Raw genomic sequence first — 18,800 nt, 5'->3', positions numbered from 1 at the left:
GGATCTCCTGTCAAATGCTGTTGAAGTAATACAGGTTCACCTGCCTCACCTAAAGCCCAAGCTTGTGGGAAGCTGCTATAGACCACCGAGTGCTAACAGTAAGTGTAAGGATAATGTGTGAAATGCTTGTTAAGGTATGTGATATCAACAGTGATGTATATTTTCTGGGTGACCTAAATATTGGCTGGCATTCATCAAGCTGCCCACTAAAGAAAAAGCTTATAACTGTAACCAGTGACCACAACTTGGTTCAGGTTATCAGTCAAGAATGAAATCATTCACATGTATTTATCACATCTTTACCAATGCTGCAGAAATCTGCTTTAAAGCAGTATCCACATCCATGTAGAAATCATAATATAGTAGCCATATCTAGGAAAACCAAAGTTTCAAAGGCTGGACCTAATATAGTGTATAAGAGGTGATACAAAAAGTTTTGTGATTCCTATGTTGAAGATGTAATGAATAGTTGCTGGTCTGTGGTGTGTAATGAGGAGCAACCAGACGCTCCATTTGAACCATTTATGAAATTGCTCATTCCAGTTACTAATAAGAATACACCCATTAATTCTTAGGGCTGCAATCCCATTAACGAGATCGATATGACAACAGCCAGTGAAAGTGCAGGGCGCCAAATTCAAAACAACAGAAATCTCATAATTAAAATTCCTCAAACATATATCTTATACCGTTTTAAAGGTAATCTGTTGTTAATTCCACCACAGTGTCCGATTTCAAATAGGATTTAGAGTGAAAGCACCACAAACGATTATGTTAGGTCACCACCAAGCCACAGAAAAACACAGCCATTTTTCCAGCCAAAACTAGGAGTCACAAAAAGCACAAATAGAGATGAAATGAATCACTAACCTTTGATGATCTTCATCAGATGACACTCATAGGACATCATGTTACACAATACATGTATGTTTTGTTTGATAAAGTTCATATTTATATACAAAAAATCTGAGTTTACATTGGCGCGTACATTCACTAGTTCCAAAAACATCCAGTGATTTTGCATAGCCACATCAATTTTACAGAAAAACTAATCATAAATGTTGATGAAAATACAACTGTTACACATAGAATGATGGATATACTTCTCCTTAATGCAACCGCTGTGTCAGATTTCCAAAAACCTTTACGGAAAAAGCAAACCATGCAATAATCTGAGAAAGGCGCTCAGATTTTTTTTTTTGATCTGCAATGTTTGAGTCGACAGAAATCAGAAATAACATTATAAATAATCCCTTACCTTTGATGATCTTCATCAGAATGCAATCCCAGGAATACTCGTTCCACAATAAATGTTTGATTTGTTCGATAACGTCCATTATTTATGTCCAAGTAGCTACTTTTGTTAGGGCGTTTAGTACACAAATCCAAACGCTCGTGCAGGTCCAACCAAACGTCGGACAAAAAGTTCAAAAAGTTATATTACAGGTCGTAGAAACATTTCAAACTAAGTATAGAATCAATCTTTAGGATGTTTTTATCATAAATCTTGAATAACGTTCCAAACAGAGAATTCCATTGTCTGTAGAAAAGCCATTGAACGCAGGTCGCTCTCATGTGAAATGCGCATGGCCAGGACCTGGCTCTCTGACAGACCACTGACTCAAAGAGCTCTCATCTGGCACCACATCACAGTAGAAGCCTCATTCAAGTTTCTAAAGACGGTTGACTAGTGGAAGCCCTAGGAAGTGCAACATAACCAATATCCCACTGTGTATTCGATAGGGCTGAGTTCAAAAACGACAAACCTCAGATTTCCCACTGTTTGGATTTTTTCTCAGGTGTTTACCTGCCTTATGAGTTCTGTTATACTTACAGACATCATTCAAACTGTTTTAGAAACGTCAGAGTGTTTTCTATCCAAATGTAGTAATAATATGCATATATTAGCAACTGGGACTGAGGAAAATGCCTTTTACTCTGGGCACCTTATTCATCCAAGCTACTCAATACTGCCCCTGCAGCCATAAGAAGTTAAGAAAATGATTGTAAAAACTGTTAAATCAGTGTGGATTCATGAGGAATTTAACAATTTTATGGTTGAGGGATGAGGCAAAATTAATGGAAAATGAGTATGGCTGCACAGTCGATTGGAAAACATACTGTACATTGACAAAGAAACTGTACTATGAAACAAAGATAAATTACATTTAAAAAAGTATAGTAAAATTGGAACACCTTACATGAAATGTTGGGCAAAAAGGCAAACTCGGCTCAATCAATCATTGAATCAGATGGTCCTCATTGGCAGGGTTAGTAAACTTAGGCAGGACATGCCAACAACTAATTTGGAACCTACACATCCATGCATAACTAACCAAATTATGAAAGACAAGCGATGTAATTTTAAATTCCGTGAACTGAGTGTGGAAGAGGTGAACAAATATTGTTGTCTAGCATCAATGACAAGCCACCTGGGTCTAACAAATTGAAAGGAAAATTACTGAGGATGATAGCAGACGATATTGACACTCCTATTTTCCATTTCTTCAATCTAAGACTGCAGGAAAGTGTGTGCCCTCAGGCCTGGAGGAAAGCAAAAGTCATTCCTCTACCCAAATATAGCAAAGCACCCTTTACTTGCTCAAACAGACAACCAATAAGCCTGTAACCAACCCTTAGTAAACTTTTGGAAAAAATGGTGTTTGACCAGAAACAGTGCTATTTCACGGTAAACAAATTAACAGATTTTCAGCATGCTTATAGGGAAGGGCATTCAACATGTACGTCACTTGACTGATAATTAGCTGAGAGAAATTGATAGTAAAAAGATTGTGGGAGATGTTTGTTAGACTTCAGAGCAGCTTTTGACATTATAAATCATAATCTGCTGCTGGAAAAACATATGAGTTATAGCTTTACATCCATTGCTATATTGGGGATTGAGAGTTACCTGTCTAACAGAACAAAGAGGGTGTTCATTATTAATGGAAGCCTCTCCAACATAATCCAGATAGTCAGGCATTCCCTAGGACAGCTGTCTAGGCCCCTTACTTTTTTCAATAATTTATCCTGTTAAAGAGGCTGCAAATTTTTGCAGCTTTATGTTAAAAATCGCGCAACATTTCAACGTCCTGCTACTCATGCCAGGAATATAGTATATGCATATGATTAGTATGTGTGGATAGAAAACACTCTGAAGTTTATAAAACTGGTTAAATCATGTTGGTGACTATAACAGAACGTGTTTAGCAGGAAAAATCCCAAGGAAAACTGTTCACAAAAAAAAAAAATATCCCTCCACCAGTCTCTATTGTCTATGCCAAGGGAAAATAGATAGGGACCAGTTTACAATGCCTACAGCTTTAAATTAATCCTTGGTAAAATAGGCAATAGAGGAATAGGCACTTCCTGTCGTCGAGCACACCAGAGGAAGTTATGAAATTGAGAATGTGGACCATGTTTTCAAAACGTGCTGCTATTGAATACAGATCGCCCCGTGATCAATTTGATCGATTATTAACGTTTACTAATACCTAAAGTTGGATTACAAAAGTAGTTTGAAGTGTTTTGTCAAAGTTTATAGGTGACTTTTTTAATTTAAAAAAATGACGGTGCGTTTTGGAACTGTGCTTTTTCATGGATCAGACAGGCTTCATAAATGGACATTTTGGGTATACATGGACGGATTTAATCGAAAAAAAAGACCCAATTGTGATTTTTATGGGACATATAGGAGTGCCAACAAAGAAGCTCGTCAAAGGTAATGAATGTTTTATATTTTATTTCTGCGTTTTGTGTAGTGCCGGCTACGCTAATTATTTTGTTTACGTCCCCTTTGGGTATTTCGGGGGTTGCATGCTATCAGATAATAGCTTCTCATGCTTAAAGCATTTTAAAAATCTGACATGTTGGCTAGATTCACAACGAGTGTAGCTTTAATTGAGTACCCTGCATGTGTGTTTTAATGAAAGTTTGAGCTGTATCGAGTACTATTAGTTGTCACTCGGAAATTTCCGCTGATGTCCGCTGATGTTGATCCCTGTACAGGGACAGCAGCCGTATGACCTGCCACAGGTTCTGAGTATCTGTGTGTCTATGTATGCTGATGACTCAATGCTATACACGTCAGCTACCACAGCAAGTGGAATCACTGTAACATTTAACAAAGAGCTGCAGTCAGTTTCAGAATGGGTGGCAAGAAATAAGTTAGTCCTAAATATTTAAAAAAAATTAAAGCATTGTATTTGGGACCAATCATTCAGAAAACCCCTAAACCTGAACTAAATCTTGTTGTCATGACTTCCGCCGACGTCGGCTCCTGTCCTTGTTCGGGCGGCGTTCGGCGGTCGACGTCACCGGCTTTCTAGCCATCGCCAATCCGTTATTCATGAATCCATTTGTTTTGTCTTGTTCCCTTCACACCTGGTTTGCATTCCCCAATCAATCCATATGTATTTATTCCTCTGTTCCCCATCATGTCTTTGTGGAAGATTGTTTGTATTACGTGTATTTTGGAATTGTGGATATTGCTACGCACATTACTTTTTGTCTATGTTCCGTGTTTGGGCACATTTTATGTTACTTTGTGCTGTCATTTTGGACCGGAATAAAAGGTGGGCCTGTTCACTACACTCTGCTCTCCTGCACCTGACTTCGCCTCATATACACACTCCTAACACTTGTAATGAATAATGTGGAAATTGAGCAAGTTGAGGAGACTATACTGCTTGGAGTAACCCTGGATTGTAAACTGTCAAGGTCAGAACACATTGATGCAACAGTAGCTAAGATGGGGAGAGGTATGTCCATAATAACGAGACATGCCCCCAGAGGTCTCGTCGCAGTCCCCAATTACTCCCAGATGCTGAACTCTGACATCACATACTAAAGAAATTACCTCTATAATAGCATTTTTGGCAGTTAAATGCAACAAAACGTTATTTATAAAAAACAATCTATTAATATGGGTTTTGACAGCTTGGTCTCATAGACTAGACAAGAAACAAAGAGATCTTCTGTTGAATCTGACAATTAATCTTGATGGTTGTACAGTCGTCTCAAATAAAACTGTGAAGGACCTCGGTGTTACTCTAGACCCTGATCTCTCTTTTGACGAACATATCAAGACTGTTTCAAGGACAGCTTTTTTCCATCTACGTAACATTGCAAAAATCAGAAATGTTCTGTCCAAAAATTATGCAGAAAAATGTATCCATGCTTTTGTTACTTCTAGGTTAGACTACTGCAATGCTCTACTTTCCGGCTACCCGGATAAAGAACTAAATAAACTTCAGTTAGTGCTAAATACGGCTGCTAGAATCTTGACTAGAACAAAAAAATAATATCATATTACTCCAGTGCTAGCCTCCCTACACTGGCTTCCTGTTGTTAAGGCAAGGGCTGATTTCAAGGTTTTACTGCTAACCTACAAAGCATTACATGGGCTTGCTCCTACCTATGTTTCCGATTTGGTCCTGCCGTGCACTTAGTGGGCTATACTCAGCCTTGTCTCAGAATGGTAAGTTGGTGGTTGAAGATATCCCTCTATTGGTGTGGGGGCTGTGCTTTGGCAAAGTGGGTGGGGACATTAGCCAGCTAGCTAGTGTTGGGAGAATTAATTTGTAATTCATGTTGTTTAATAGTTTAAGAACTCCTGTGAAAACCAGCAAACCAGGCTGTCGTCTTGTGAAACAGTGGATGTAAAGAATCTAGCTAGCTAAAGCATTTACTGCAAATTGAATGTACAATTGTGTCAGCTTGCCTTAAAATGCAGCTGAAGTAACATAGCTAACTATTTACTTTCATATTGTGTAGTGGAAGGATAAAAATAACTGTATGCCTATGCATATGTAGCTAGGTACAATATGTAGCCGATCAGTGTTAAAACCCTGAAATAATATTCATACAAATCTATGAACCTCAGCAATCATAGTTGTTGTATCAACTTCAAGTCTGAATGGAATTAATGAAGCCTATGTGTGACCGGTGTGAAAACGCTGAGCTCCCACCATTGTTTTCCTATGGAGAGGCATGCCGGTCTATTTCGCCAAATATCTCACTGTGTATATTTCGTTTTTTTCAAGTCTGGTGTAACAGGCGTAAAATGGCTAGCTAGTGTCGTCACTCGCTCTGAGACCTTGAAGTAGTTGTTCCCAGCGGCTTTTTGGAGCAATGGGTAACAATGCTTCGAGGGTGGCTGTTGTTGATGTGTGCAGAGGGTCCCTGGATCAAGCCCAGGTTGGGACGATGAGAGGGACGGAAGCTATACTGTTACATATGGATAGAGTAGAATATAATAACTTTGTTACGCTAAGGATGCAAGTCCTATATACAGTACATGTACTGTAGTTATTACCACGCATGAGATTCCCACATTGTAGCCTGTACATTGAATATATTCACTGATCATGTACTCTTCCTTGGCAAGTAAAGGTGCGGTTCAGGTATGAATCTCTGAGACATTATTTTTCAGTCATATCAAACTCCATTATTTGAATGATGCTGTGTCTGCATGTATGTATTACAATTACACACTTCAACAGTGTTTCCCACTTCTGCTCCTGGGACATCAATGATTACACATTGTAACTATACAATAGACTAGAAACATGATTGATTTGTAAATAATATATAATAATACTTCCTGTTGACATGACCAAGTGACATCTCACCTCATGCTGTGCCCTCTGTGTCAGCCAGTTCAGATGCGGGAGGGGTTCACCAAAACAGCTGATATAACCTAGAGAGTTTAGGGAGAAGGGGGAGAGGGATGAAGTGAAGAAGAGAGACTGTTATTGTGTGTGTGTGGTCACATGAGGACAAACAATACAAGATAATGTCAATAGATTATACTGTATGTGACGCAGACACCTATCGGAGTGTGCCTGAAACATTTCAAAATAGAGGGCTAAAATTCTCACCACTTGGTTATTGCAAAGCTAACCCCCAGGGAAATCATGACTTGGCAGCAACAGACAGCAACAGATAGTCCAGTGAAAATGGCTGTGTTTATGTGGTGTAAATCTGAAAATTAGCAGCTGACATCTTAAGGTTTTTTTAATTAATGCATGTGAGACAGGTTCCATGTACAACAAGACAGGCAGAGATGGAGAAAAAGAAAACATAATTTTTTTAAACAGAGAGTTTAATTAGCTCTGGTTATGGACACTTTGCCAGCAATAAAGCTTCCACGGCCTGTTCCTCGGACAGTGAACATCTGGCAATATCTACATTTTTGACCCCTTGATCAGCTTGCTCTCTGAAGGTAAAGAAAACATCTTATTTTTTATAGATATGAAAACAACAACTGACAAATGACCATTCAATCTAAAGCAGCGGATGTCATTTTTAGGATACGTCAATACAGCCCAGTGCTGCTTATCTGAGGTGTCATCTTCGTAGGTGTCCACTTTGACTTCCTTTGTGTCGGAAAAAAGTTGCTTTCAGAACAATTATTTTTGATTGAAAATAAAAAAGGTTTTGCTCTTCCTATCACAAACCAGATTTGCCCTAACGAACAAGGGGTAACGAACAAGAGGTAGGTATTTAGAATCCTCCAATCCTGTAGTCTACTCCCAACAATCACGTTGTACAGCTCCATATTTTCCATTCCATCCTAATGGAAACCCTTAGGGTTTCAATTTTAATTTTCTCTGAATTGAAATACCAAATTAATTAAGAAAAATTTCTTCAAATCAATCCCATATACTAAGTTATTACAAAAAAGGTTTTAAATTCTCTGGTAATGCCAATATGGAAGACTATCAAATGCTTCTCAATGATGCCCTCTGGTGGTCAAACTAGCAATAACTTGCAGTAACAGAAGAAATGGCTGAGAATTAAATGACGTGCCACAGAATGCTGCAGCAGCACGCAAGGTGTGCCGCAGTATGACGCAACTTTTAAAGGAGGAACCACTGTAGGTCCAGAGGGAGGAGGGCAGGTGCTCAAAGTGAATTCCTTACATACATAATCCTCTACTGCTCCTGTAGCCAAATTTCAACGTGTATTTTTTTTAACAAAGGCTCTTATTTTCTGCAAAAACACACTTTTCCCACTGTAAGCAAGCTAGCTAACCTACTACTCAGAGAGGAAAAGAAGTGTGGGGGGGAGGGGAGGAAAAGGAGTGTGGGGGGGGGGGCAATCAGCTGATCACTTCAGCTAGCTAGCTAGTTATGCTGTTATAACAATCTAACTAGTCTTTATCTGTGATTGAAGTTTGTTCTGCTGCCGACATCTGCATCTTGACCTACTAACAAACAGTCTAATTGAACCCTGACCCTGGCCGTGAGAGACGACTCTTGCAGGACAGTGTAGTCTGTGAGCTCCCGTGGGTAGCCTTCCTCCCTCAGGACAGCGTTATTATTCCTTACGTCTTTTGTCATTTGCCACTGGGGAACACACTCATGTTCCCCAGCAACTGGTTAGTACATAAAACATCCTCCATTCAGGCTGCAAAGGCAACATTTGATTATATGAAAACGATACTGTGCTGAACGACCAGTTGAAGAACGGTGGGATTATGGTGTCCCAGAGAGGGAGATTGTGTATAGAACGTGCTGCACGAGTTTTGCGATTTCAAATGGTCACATCTATATTGATCAGGCCACACCCACCAAACAGCTGTTGAAGAGCGGTGCACACCGTTTTGAAAAAACATGTCCTTCAGTACAAACCGTCATACAACGTAGCAAACGTTGAAACTAACTGAATGTACCCCAGGGATTAGATCCCAGCCCTATAATCCTATCTGTACGCATGACTAGGGAGGAGTTTCTTATTTTGGCCAACCAACACCTCTTGTCTGCTTTCCCATGGAGTCCTCCAATCACAACACAAGCCTAGACCTAGCTCGTCAGCAAATCTACAGGACTGGAGGACTGCTGCTATATCCTCATCTTCTTTTCAAGGATCTGATGCTGATGTTGTGACAACTGAGCAACCACAGTGCTGTTTCTTGCTTTCAACATGAAGAACACTTTAACAGCAGTGAATGAAATGTGTTTCAAATGTGTTTCAAAACAGAATAAGTGACTGCTACCCTTGCTCAAAAGCAGTTGTGGAAAAAGTACCCAAGTGTCGTACTTGAGTAAAAGTAAAGATACCTTAATGCACTTAAGTAAAAGTAATCCAGTAAAACACTACTTGAGTAAAAGTCTAACAGTATTTGGTTTAAATATACTTGTGTAATTCCTAAAATATTATTAAGTATCAAAAGTAAAAGGGTAAATCCTTTCAAATTCCTTATATTAAGCAAACCAGGCAGCACCATTTTCTTGTTTTTTTCTATTTACGGATAGCCAGGGGCACACTCCTACACTCAGACATCATTTACAAATGAAGCATTTGTGTTTAGTGAGTCTGTCAGATCAGAGGCAATAGAGATGCTAGGGATGTTCTCTTGATAAGTGCGTAAATTGCACCGTCTTCCTGTCCTGCTAAGCATTCAAAATGTGACTAGTACTTTTGGGTTTCAGAGAAATGTATGGAGTAGAAAGTACATTATTTTCTTTAGGAATGTAGTGAAGTAAAAGTTGTCAAAAACATAAATAAAAGTAAAAAACATAAGTAAAGTACAGATACCCCAAAAATGTTTACTTAAATACTTTACACCACTGCTCAAAAGCAACACAAATCACTGAGAACTGTACATTTTGTGAACAGATATTTACTACAGTGTTTCCTACAGAGAGGAACATTGTATTCATAAGCAGCATGATAGTTCTGCAGAAACTAAACAGCTGATAGAAATGCAGATAAATAAATGCATAAGGTATTGCTGTACTAGCAATAGTCCTTGAGATATAAAGAGAACATTATAGTGAGGTTTGAAGTAATGAGAAGGCATTGGGTTTATTATTACTGTATTAGTGCACCACATTTCACTCTCAGTTCACATTGTCAGAATAATTAAGAACGCATGTGAATTAAGAAAATAAATTGCACCTCAATATATGCATAGAGCAGTGAAATTATTGTTTTCATTCTGATGAATATGCATTTTTCACAATATATCTTCTGTTTCATCCACACCTTGATATACATAAACCTAACAAAGAAACTATTTCAACAAGAAACCCATCAATATAAGGAGATCAAAGGCTTTCAGCCAGAACTTGTACTTGGGATATTGTCTAATACAACACACACAAAAATCCCCAAATATTCTGTATAATATAACAGCAGCACCTCATCCCCAGCATATGCTCTCATCTTGGAGGGGCATTATCAATGTCAATTCATGGAAGTGAAGATTTCCAGCACTGCTCAGAGCCTAAGACTGGGGGTATGAAACCACAACACAACCTAGATACACAGAGAACTTGGATGCATATCACTGCCGAACATGATCAGCTCACCTAATCTCCTAATGGGTACAAGGGTACAAGGGTATCAGCAGAGTACTGGAGCAAGATAAAAATCTCCAGCAGCACACATTATTAAAGCTTACTTTCAGCGAGGGGAAGTTTAAAATTAGCTTGTGTCGTGTTGACTGCATGGAAATAAAGACACTTACCGCTAACCAATAGGGTTTTCCCAATGTTTGACGTTCAGATTTGAGAATGCCAAATAATCCAGTTACTGTATGCTGAGCTGCCACAAATACACTGTGGCCAGAGGAAACCGTTTGCAATTCCGAGAGAAATTAGGCAGGAAAGTGAGTAGTGATAAGGTCATAGACTTAGACTAGTCATTGGCCCACAATCTCTCTATGGAAGGATGTAATGCCAATAGGCTCTGTTATTCATGTTACTGGAATTGGAAGTGAAAAAACATTATTGCATCCTTAGTTAAAAATCCAAAGTCCATTCTAAAATAATTGAAGTATACCTACACACGCTATTACAAAAGACGGTAACACTTTACTTGACACCCAGCGTCATAACATATTATGACACAGTCATAACCAAGTCATAATATGTCACAACAGCTGACATAACATTTCAAAACCTGTCATAATATGGTCATAACACTTTCATGACCCATATATTTACACCTGTTGTGATATATATTGTGTTATTTTATGGCTGGTTATGACAACTACTGTACATAACTGTCAAAAAATGTCCCTTTCATTTGAACGTTTTTGTTGTTGTTATGAATTCATGTTTTTTATCAAATTTTAAATAACTTTGACACTATCATAAATACACTTTATGACACTATCATAATGCATTATGACCATACTGTGTAACTTTACTTAGACTAAGAAAATACAACTTATGACACTGTCAAGAAGCATTATGACCATCATAATCATATAAGCCGTATCAGGTACATGCCCTTATGACAGCCAACAGTCAAAAAGAGAGTGTCTTATTCTGCTCCTGATATTTGCTCCTGCATTCACCCAAGTCATCAGAAACAGAGCATTGTGGTATGTGCATGTCTGACATCAATGTGTGCAGAATTACAATGAAGAACTTCAGTAAATGTTATATAACATAAACACACTGTTGACAAGTAGGCTTTGGTGTAATGTAATGTTTTGCATTGTGTGGTAGGTTTTGTGGGTTTTGACGCTCTTATGTAGGTGTCATAACTAGCCATAAAATAATTACCATGGTAGGTTTTGTGCTTTTTGACACTTTTATGTAGGTGTCATAACCATCCATAAAATAACGCAATATGTCACAACAGGTCTAAAAATATGTGTCATTAGTTTAGGTGACCTAAACTGGAACATGCTTAACACCCCAGCCATTCTACAATCTAAGCTTGATGCCCTCAATCTCACACAAATTATCAATGAACCTACCAGGTACCACCCCAAAGCCGTTAACACGGGCACCCTCATAGATATCGTCCTAACCAACTTGCCCTCTAAATACACCTCTGCTGTTTTCAACCAAGATCTGAGCGATCACTGCCTCATTGCCTGCATATGTAATGGGTCAGCGGTCAAGCGACCTCCACTCATCACTGTCAACGCTCCCTGAAACACTTCAGCGAGCAGGCCTTTCTAATAGACCTGGCCCGGGTATCCTGGAAGGATATTGACCCCTTCAGTAGAGAATGCCTGGTAAAAAATGTTTAATGCCTTCCTCACCATCTTAAATAAGCATGCCCCATTCAAGAAATTTAGAACCACGAACAGATATAGCCCTTGGTTCTCTCCAGACCTGACTGTTCTTAACGAACACAAAAACATCCTATGGCGTTCTGCATTAGCATCGAACAGCCCCCGTGATATGCAACTTTTCAGGGAAAAGAAACCAACATACACAGGCAGTTAGAAAAGCCAAGGCTAGCTTTTTCAAGCAGAAATTTGCTTCCTGCAACACAAACTCAAAAAAGTTATTGGACACTGTAAAGTCCATGGAGAATAAGAACACCTCCTCCCAGCTGCCCACTGCACTGAGGATAGGAAACTCTGGCACCACCGATGAATCCAATATAATTAAACATTTCAATAAGCATTTTTCTACGGCTGGCCAAGGCTTTCGACTCTGTCAAACACCACATCCTCATCGGCAGACTCGATAGCCTTTGTTTCTCAAATGATTGCCTCGCCTGGTTCACCAACTACTTCTTTGATAGAGTTCAGTGTGTCAAATCGGAGGGCCTGTTGTCCGGGCCTCTGGCAGTCTCTATGGGGGTGCCATAGGGTTCAATTCTTGGGCCGGCTCTCTTCTCTGTATATATCAATGATGTCGCTGCTGGTCAGTCTCTGATCCACCTCTACACAGACGACACCATTCTGTATACTTCTGGCCCTTCTTTGGACACTGTGTTAACAACACTCCAGACGAGCTTCAACGCCATACAACTCTCCTTCCGTGGCATCCAACTGCTCTTAAATACAAGTAAAACTAAATGCATGCTCTTCAACCGATCGCTGCCTGCACCTGCCCGACCGTCCAGCATCACTACGCTGGACGATTCTGACTTAGAATATGTGGACAACTACAAATACCTAGATGTCTGGTTAGACTGTAAACTATCCTTCCAGACACACATCAAACATCTCCAATCCAAAGTTAAATCTAGAATTGGCTTCCTATTTCGCAAACAAAGCATCCTTCGCTCATGCTGCCAAATATACCCTCGTAAAACTGACCATCCTACCGATCATCGACTTCGGTGATGTCATTTACAAAATATCCTCCAATACCCTACTCAATAAATTGGATGCAGTCTATCACAGTGCCATCCGTTTTGTCACCAAAGCCCCATATACTACCCACCATTGCGACCTGTACGCTCTCGTTGGCTGGCCCGCGCTTCATACTCGTCGTCAAACCCACTTGCTCCAGGTCATCTACAAGACGCTGCTAGGTAAAGTCCCCCCTTATCTCAACTCGCTGGTCACCATAGCACCCACCTGTATCACGCGCTCCAGCAGTTGTATATCTCTGGTCATCCCAAAACATATTATTCCTTTGGCCGCCTCTCCTTCCAATTCTCTACTGCCAATGACTGGAACGAACTACAAAAATCTCTGAAACTGGAAACATTTTTCTCCCTCACTAGCTTTAAGTACAAGCTGTCAGAGCAGCTCACATATTACTGCACCTGTACATAGCCCAACAATAATTTAGCCCAAACAACGACCTCTTCCCCTACTGTATTTATTTATTTTTGCTTTTCCCTCCCTTACCTCACATAATTTGCTCACGTCATAGTCTTATTTTTCTACTGTATTATTGACTGTATGTTTGTTTTACTCCATGTGTAACTCTGTGTTGTTGTATGTGTCGAACTGCTTTGTTTTGTCTTGGCCAGGTCGCAATTGTAAATGAGAACTTGTTCTCAACTTGCCTACCTGGTTAAATAAAGGAGAAATAAAATAAAATATATAACAATTACAGGGTCAAGACAAGTTATGTCAGCTATTGTGACATATCATGACATGGTTATAACCGTGTCATAACATATTATGACGCTGGGTGTCAAGTATTGTGTTACCCAAAAGACTTCAGAAAATCTTTAGATCTGATTGGAGCTCTGATAATGCTATTGTTCTCACAAAGGTCAAAAAGGTAATGGCACAGAATTGTAATGGATTGCTTAATGCAGAACACATCAAACAATGTTTGTAGACAACCAGTCCTACTACTCACATGTGACATAGTAACCAGCAGTACTAACCATTAGCAAATAATCGTGAATTCTATACTCTCATACTCTAGAATGACACTCTCTCAACACGGATTAGCCTGTATGTCCCAGTCCCACACTGAGTCTGCCCTGACAGTCACTAAAATGTTGCCTTTGACACTGTACTCTTCATAAAACATGCATAGGCTTCTTGGGCAATTAAAAAAAGGCGATTGTAATGCAAATCACCGTGCGGTACATGCGCTTTCAATTAAATCATGACAGCAAATACACTTCTCAATCCTTGAAGGTCAGGACTCAGGATGGGGCTCTTAGCAGGACAGCAGGGGACTGCAAATGTAGCGCTGCTGGTTAAATCTTTGACTCTTCTTCTCTAACCTGCATTACGCCTGTATGAGCTCATTTATGTTTTATTAAGATATAGGATTCATACAGCAGTATATTATTGAACACCCATATGGGAATGATTTTTTAAAAAGTGATTCAAAAACCCTATGTAGCCTACTGTACCACATACTATACAGCTGACAACATGATGTCTACTCACACAAACATGTCAAAAACCAAAGTTCTTTCAATCCCTATACCACTAACACAAGCAGGAGGCAGACAGTCAGTGTATACAGTTCTTTCCTGTCTTTCTTTTCTTAGTATTAAAATGGGTTTACAGGATAAAAACAACACAGAACAAAACATAAGGAAAGGCCCGGGCCCACTCACACACGCTAGAGTCCATAGTTGTTTGGAATGGAGTGCTCTTCGCTTCGGCGTTGGCATCATGGGGTTCCGATGCGGTAATCGCGGCCTCTGCAGACTCGTTGTAGCAGGACACATCTGGAAAGGGTGGAGAAAGCTTTATCAGTAACATCATCATACTGGAAGTCATTGGTACGCACTGAAATGTTGTTTGGTTCTTCATCCAGAGCAGGGTCATTCTGTTCAGATCGTCCCGAGCAGTGTCACACTCATCCGGTCCCTGCTCCCCAGACGCGGCGGCGGTAGTGGTGGTGGTGGTGGTGTGGCTGTCGCAGCCTGTGACAGTTGTCCTCTTCTATTGCTGGCTTGAAGCTCTCCTGAACATGTGCACGGGCAGATCGTAACCCCAATACTCTCAGGTGTCGGGGGTGTGGCTCAGGTCCCTAATTAACACTCATTCCGACAACATGAGACAAGCACTCAAAAGGGATTAACCATTTCAATGGAAAGGAAGTCATTCAAATAAGTAAATAAGTAATCTAAAACTGTACACGCTAGGAATAAATAAATATTAAAGCACTGAAGTCAATAAAAAAAAAGGACATGAGGGAAAAGGATTAAATAGAACCATAGGCACCCGTGACACATACACTGAGTGTACAAAACATTAGGAACAGCTTCCTAATATTGACTTGCAAAGCCTTTTGCCTCGATTCGTTGGGGTACGGACTCTACAAGGTAACAAAAACGTTCTACAGGGATGCTGGCCCATGTTGACTCCAATGCTTCCCACAGTTTTGTCAAGTTGGCTGGATTTCCTTCGGGTGGTGGACCTTTCTTGATACACACGGGAAACGGTTGAGCTTGAAAAACCCAGCAGTGTTGCAGTTCTTGACACAGTCAAACCGGTGTGCTGGGTATCTAGTACCTTTCTCCCTCTGGTAGTCCATTGGTTTCGACTATGATAACTTGTGCATGTCACTTTGGTTTATTGTGAGTTCTTGAGTGGCTCAGGAGTCCTAGTTTTGAAGCGCAGACTCTGAGGCATGAGGGACAGACATATGCTTCCGCTGGGGTTGTGGGTCCGGTTATGCGGGAATGACACTTTGTTATGGCTGCAGTTAGAGGATTGTTTCTATCCTGCTCGAACTTGTCTATTGCTGTGAGGGTTTTGGAGTGCCAGGTTGATCGGGTAGAGGTGATGTCTGTGAGTTGGCTGGGTCTGGACATTACAGAACTTGAGGCCGTTTAAGGTTGTATTTGAAGCACTTTTAGGTCGGTCTTCCAGTGGCCCTGCTGCAGCCTCACCAAAGAAGATCCTTCTTGGGAGACGGTTGTTGGGCATCCTGATGGTGTGGCCGGTTCATTGGAGCTGTGCCTTAATGATCTTAGCCTCAATGCTGGTGCTGTTAGCTTTCTGTACTTTCCCCATGTTGGATACCTTGTCTTGCCACCAGATACCCATAATACACTACATTGCCAAAAGTATCTGGACAAATGCTCATCAAACATCTCATTCCAAATTCATGGGCATTAATATGGAGTTGGTTCCCCATTTGCTGCTGTAACAGCTTCCACTCTTCTGGGAAGGCTTTCCACTAGATGTTGGAACATTGCTAAGGGGACTTGCTTCCATTTTGCCGCAAGTGCATTTGTGAGGTCTGGCACTGATGTTGGGCGATTAAACCTGTCGTGCAATCATCATTCCAATTCATCCCAAAGGTGTTCGATGGGGTTGAGGTCAGGGCTCTGTTCAGGCCAGTCAAGTTTTTCCACACCGATCTTGACAAACCATTTCTGTATGGACCTCACTTTGTGCAAGGGTGCATTGTCATGCTGAAACAGAAAAAGGCCTTCCCCAAACTGTTGCCACAAAGTTGGAAGCACAGAATCGTCTAGAATGCCATTGTATGCTGTAGCATTAAGATTTTCCAGGTTCGTACGTCGAACTGCCAGATGGTGAAGCGTGATTCGTCACTCCAGAGGTGCCAAGCTTTACACCACTACAGCCAATGCTTGGCATTCCACATTGTGTTCTTAGGCTTGTGTGTGGCTGCTCGTGAAGCTGCTCGTGAAGCTCCATGAAGCACCCGAAGAAGAGTTCTTGTCCTGCCGTTGCTTCCAGAGGCAGTTTGGAACTCGGTAGTGAGTGTTACAACCCGAGGACAGACGATTTTTACACACTATGCACTTCAACATTCGGCAGTCCCGTTCTGTGAGCTTGTGTGGCCTATCCCTTCGCCGTTGTTGTTCCTAGACGTGTCCACTTCACAATAAGAGCAATGACAGTTGACTGGGGCAGCTCTAGCAGGGCAGATATTTTACAAACGGACTTATTGGAAAGGTGGCATCCTATGACAGTGCCACGTTGAAAGTCACTGAGCTCTTCGGTATGGGCAATTCTACTGCCATTGTTTGTCTATGGAGATTCCATGGCTGTGAGCTCGATTTTATACACCTGTCAGCAACGGGTGTGGCTGAAATAGCTGAATCGACTAATATGAAGGGATGTCCACATACAGTACTTTTGTTTAGTGTAGATCTCAGCCATTGTTTATGGAATGTCTCCAGCCAATTGATGTGGCAACTGTACAAGGTCCAAGTTTCCAATCCATACAACAGAGTTGTGATGACTACTGCATTTTAGATTTTCATCTTTGATGAAAGAGTGATGGTATGCTGATTTAGTATCCTGTTCCTCAGCCTTCCCAATGACTGGCTTGCTTTCTGGATTCTGCTAGTTATTATTTGGTTGAGTGAGCCATCCTTGGAGATGGTGCTCCCCAGATATGTGAAGTGGTTGACATTCTGAAGCTCAGATCCACTTAAGTGGATGCTGGGGATCACTGGGCTGGACAGGGGTGATGGTTTAGTGAGAACGACAGTTTTTCCAAGCTGGTGGTAAGACCGAAACTCTTGCAAGCTTCATCAAAATTGTCTGCCAAAGACTGGAGATATGCCTCTGAGTCTGTGAGTAGGGCACAGCAAAGAGGACAAGAAGTTCTTGTGTTTTGTGTTTTGGTCTTTGCTCTGAGCCTGCGTAGGTTATAGATTGACCATCATCCCTGTGTCTGATGGAGATGCCTTTGTTAAGGTCCTTAGCCAAGTTTTTTCGGGCAGACAAACTTGTGGAGGATCTTCCATAACCCATCCCTGTTCATCATGTCAAAAGCTTTGGTGAGATCTAAGAACATGCAGTAGAGGTCCATGTTTTGCTCAATACATTTTCCTTGTCTAATGGTAAATATCTTGTCCGTTGTACTGTGACCAGGCCTGAATCCACATTGCGCTCCTGGAAGGTTCTCTTCTGACATGGAGGTTAGCCTATTAAGGATGACTCAGACAAGGATCTTGGCAACTATGGAGAGAAGTGCAATCCCTCTATAGTTGCCACAGTCTTCTTTGCTGCCTTTGTTTTTACACAGGGCAACAATGGTAGTGTCGTGTCTTTACTATCATTAACTGAAGACTTTTAGTTTTTATCAAAGATTCTCTGTAATTATCATTTCGTGATTAACTAATCAGGCAAATGTAATTCACTAGGAAGTCAGGGCACCAAGAAAAATATTCAGATTACAAAGTTATAATTTTCCTAATATAACTTTTCAGATATTTTCATATCTGATCAATAGTCTTCTGAATGAATGAATTATTTATTTTACCTCACGTTAGTCTCATTCCAAACGTCGTAAATTGTTGGTTATCTGCACGAACCCTGTCTTCACTATGAGTCATCCATACAGCAATTGTCTTAAATCATTTATTTATTGACTAACTAAACAATCACAGAAGTGCACACACAAACAAACAAAGTAAATACAGTTACAAGAAATTATAGAGGAATGTGTCCTAGTGGACTAAACCGGCATGGCGGCTTGTTAGACAAAAGGGGAGTGGGGGTCAGCTGAGAAGTCAATATAGAGTTGATAATTATAACAATTGAAATGTTAATCCTTTGCACATGAACGCTCACTCATTCGGGAACAATTGCGATCAATATATATATTTACACTCAGTGTGTCTTCTTGATCGCTGTTGAAAAGTTTGTTTCTTTTGTAGAATTGTCCGTTTCTCTCTCTGTC

Source organism: Oncorhynchus mykiss, chromosome 8 (genome assembly GCF_013265735.2).
Source record: "Oncorhynchus mykiss isolate Arlee chromosome 8, USDA_OmykA_1.1, whole genome shotgun sequence".
NCBI classification, from domain to species: Eukaryota; Metazoa; Chordata; class Actinopteri; order Salmoniformes; family Salmonidae; genus Oncorhynchus; species Oncorhynchus mykiss.
Note: the sequence above shows the minus strand (reverse complement) of the source record.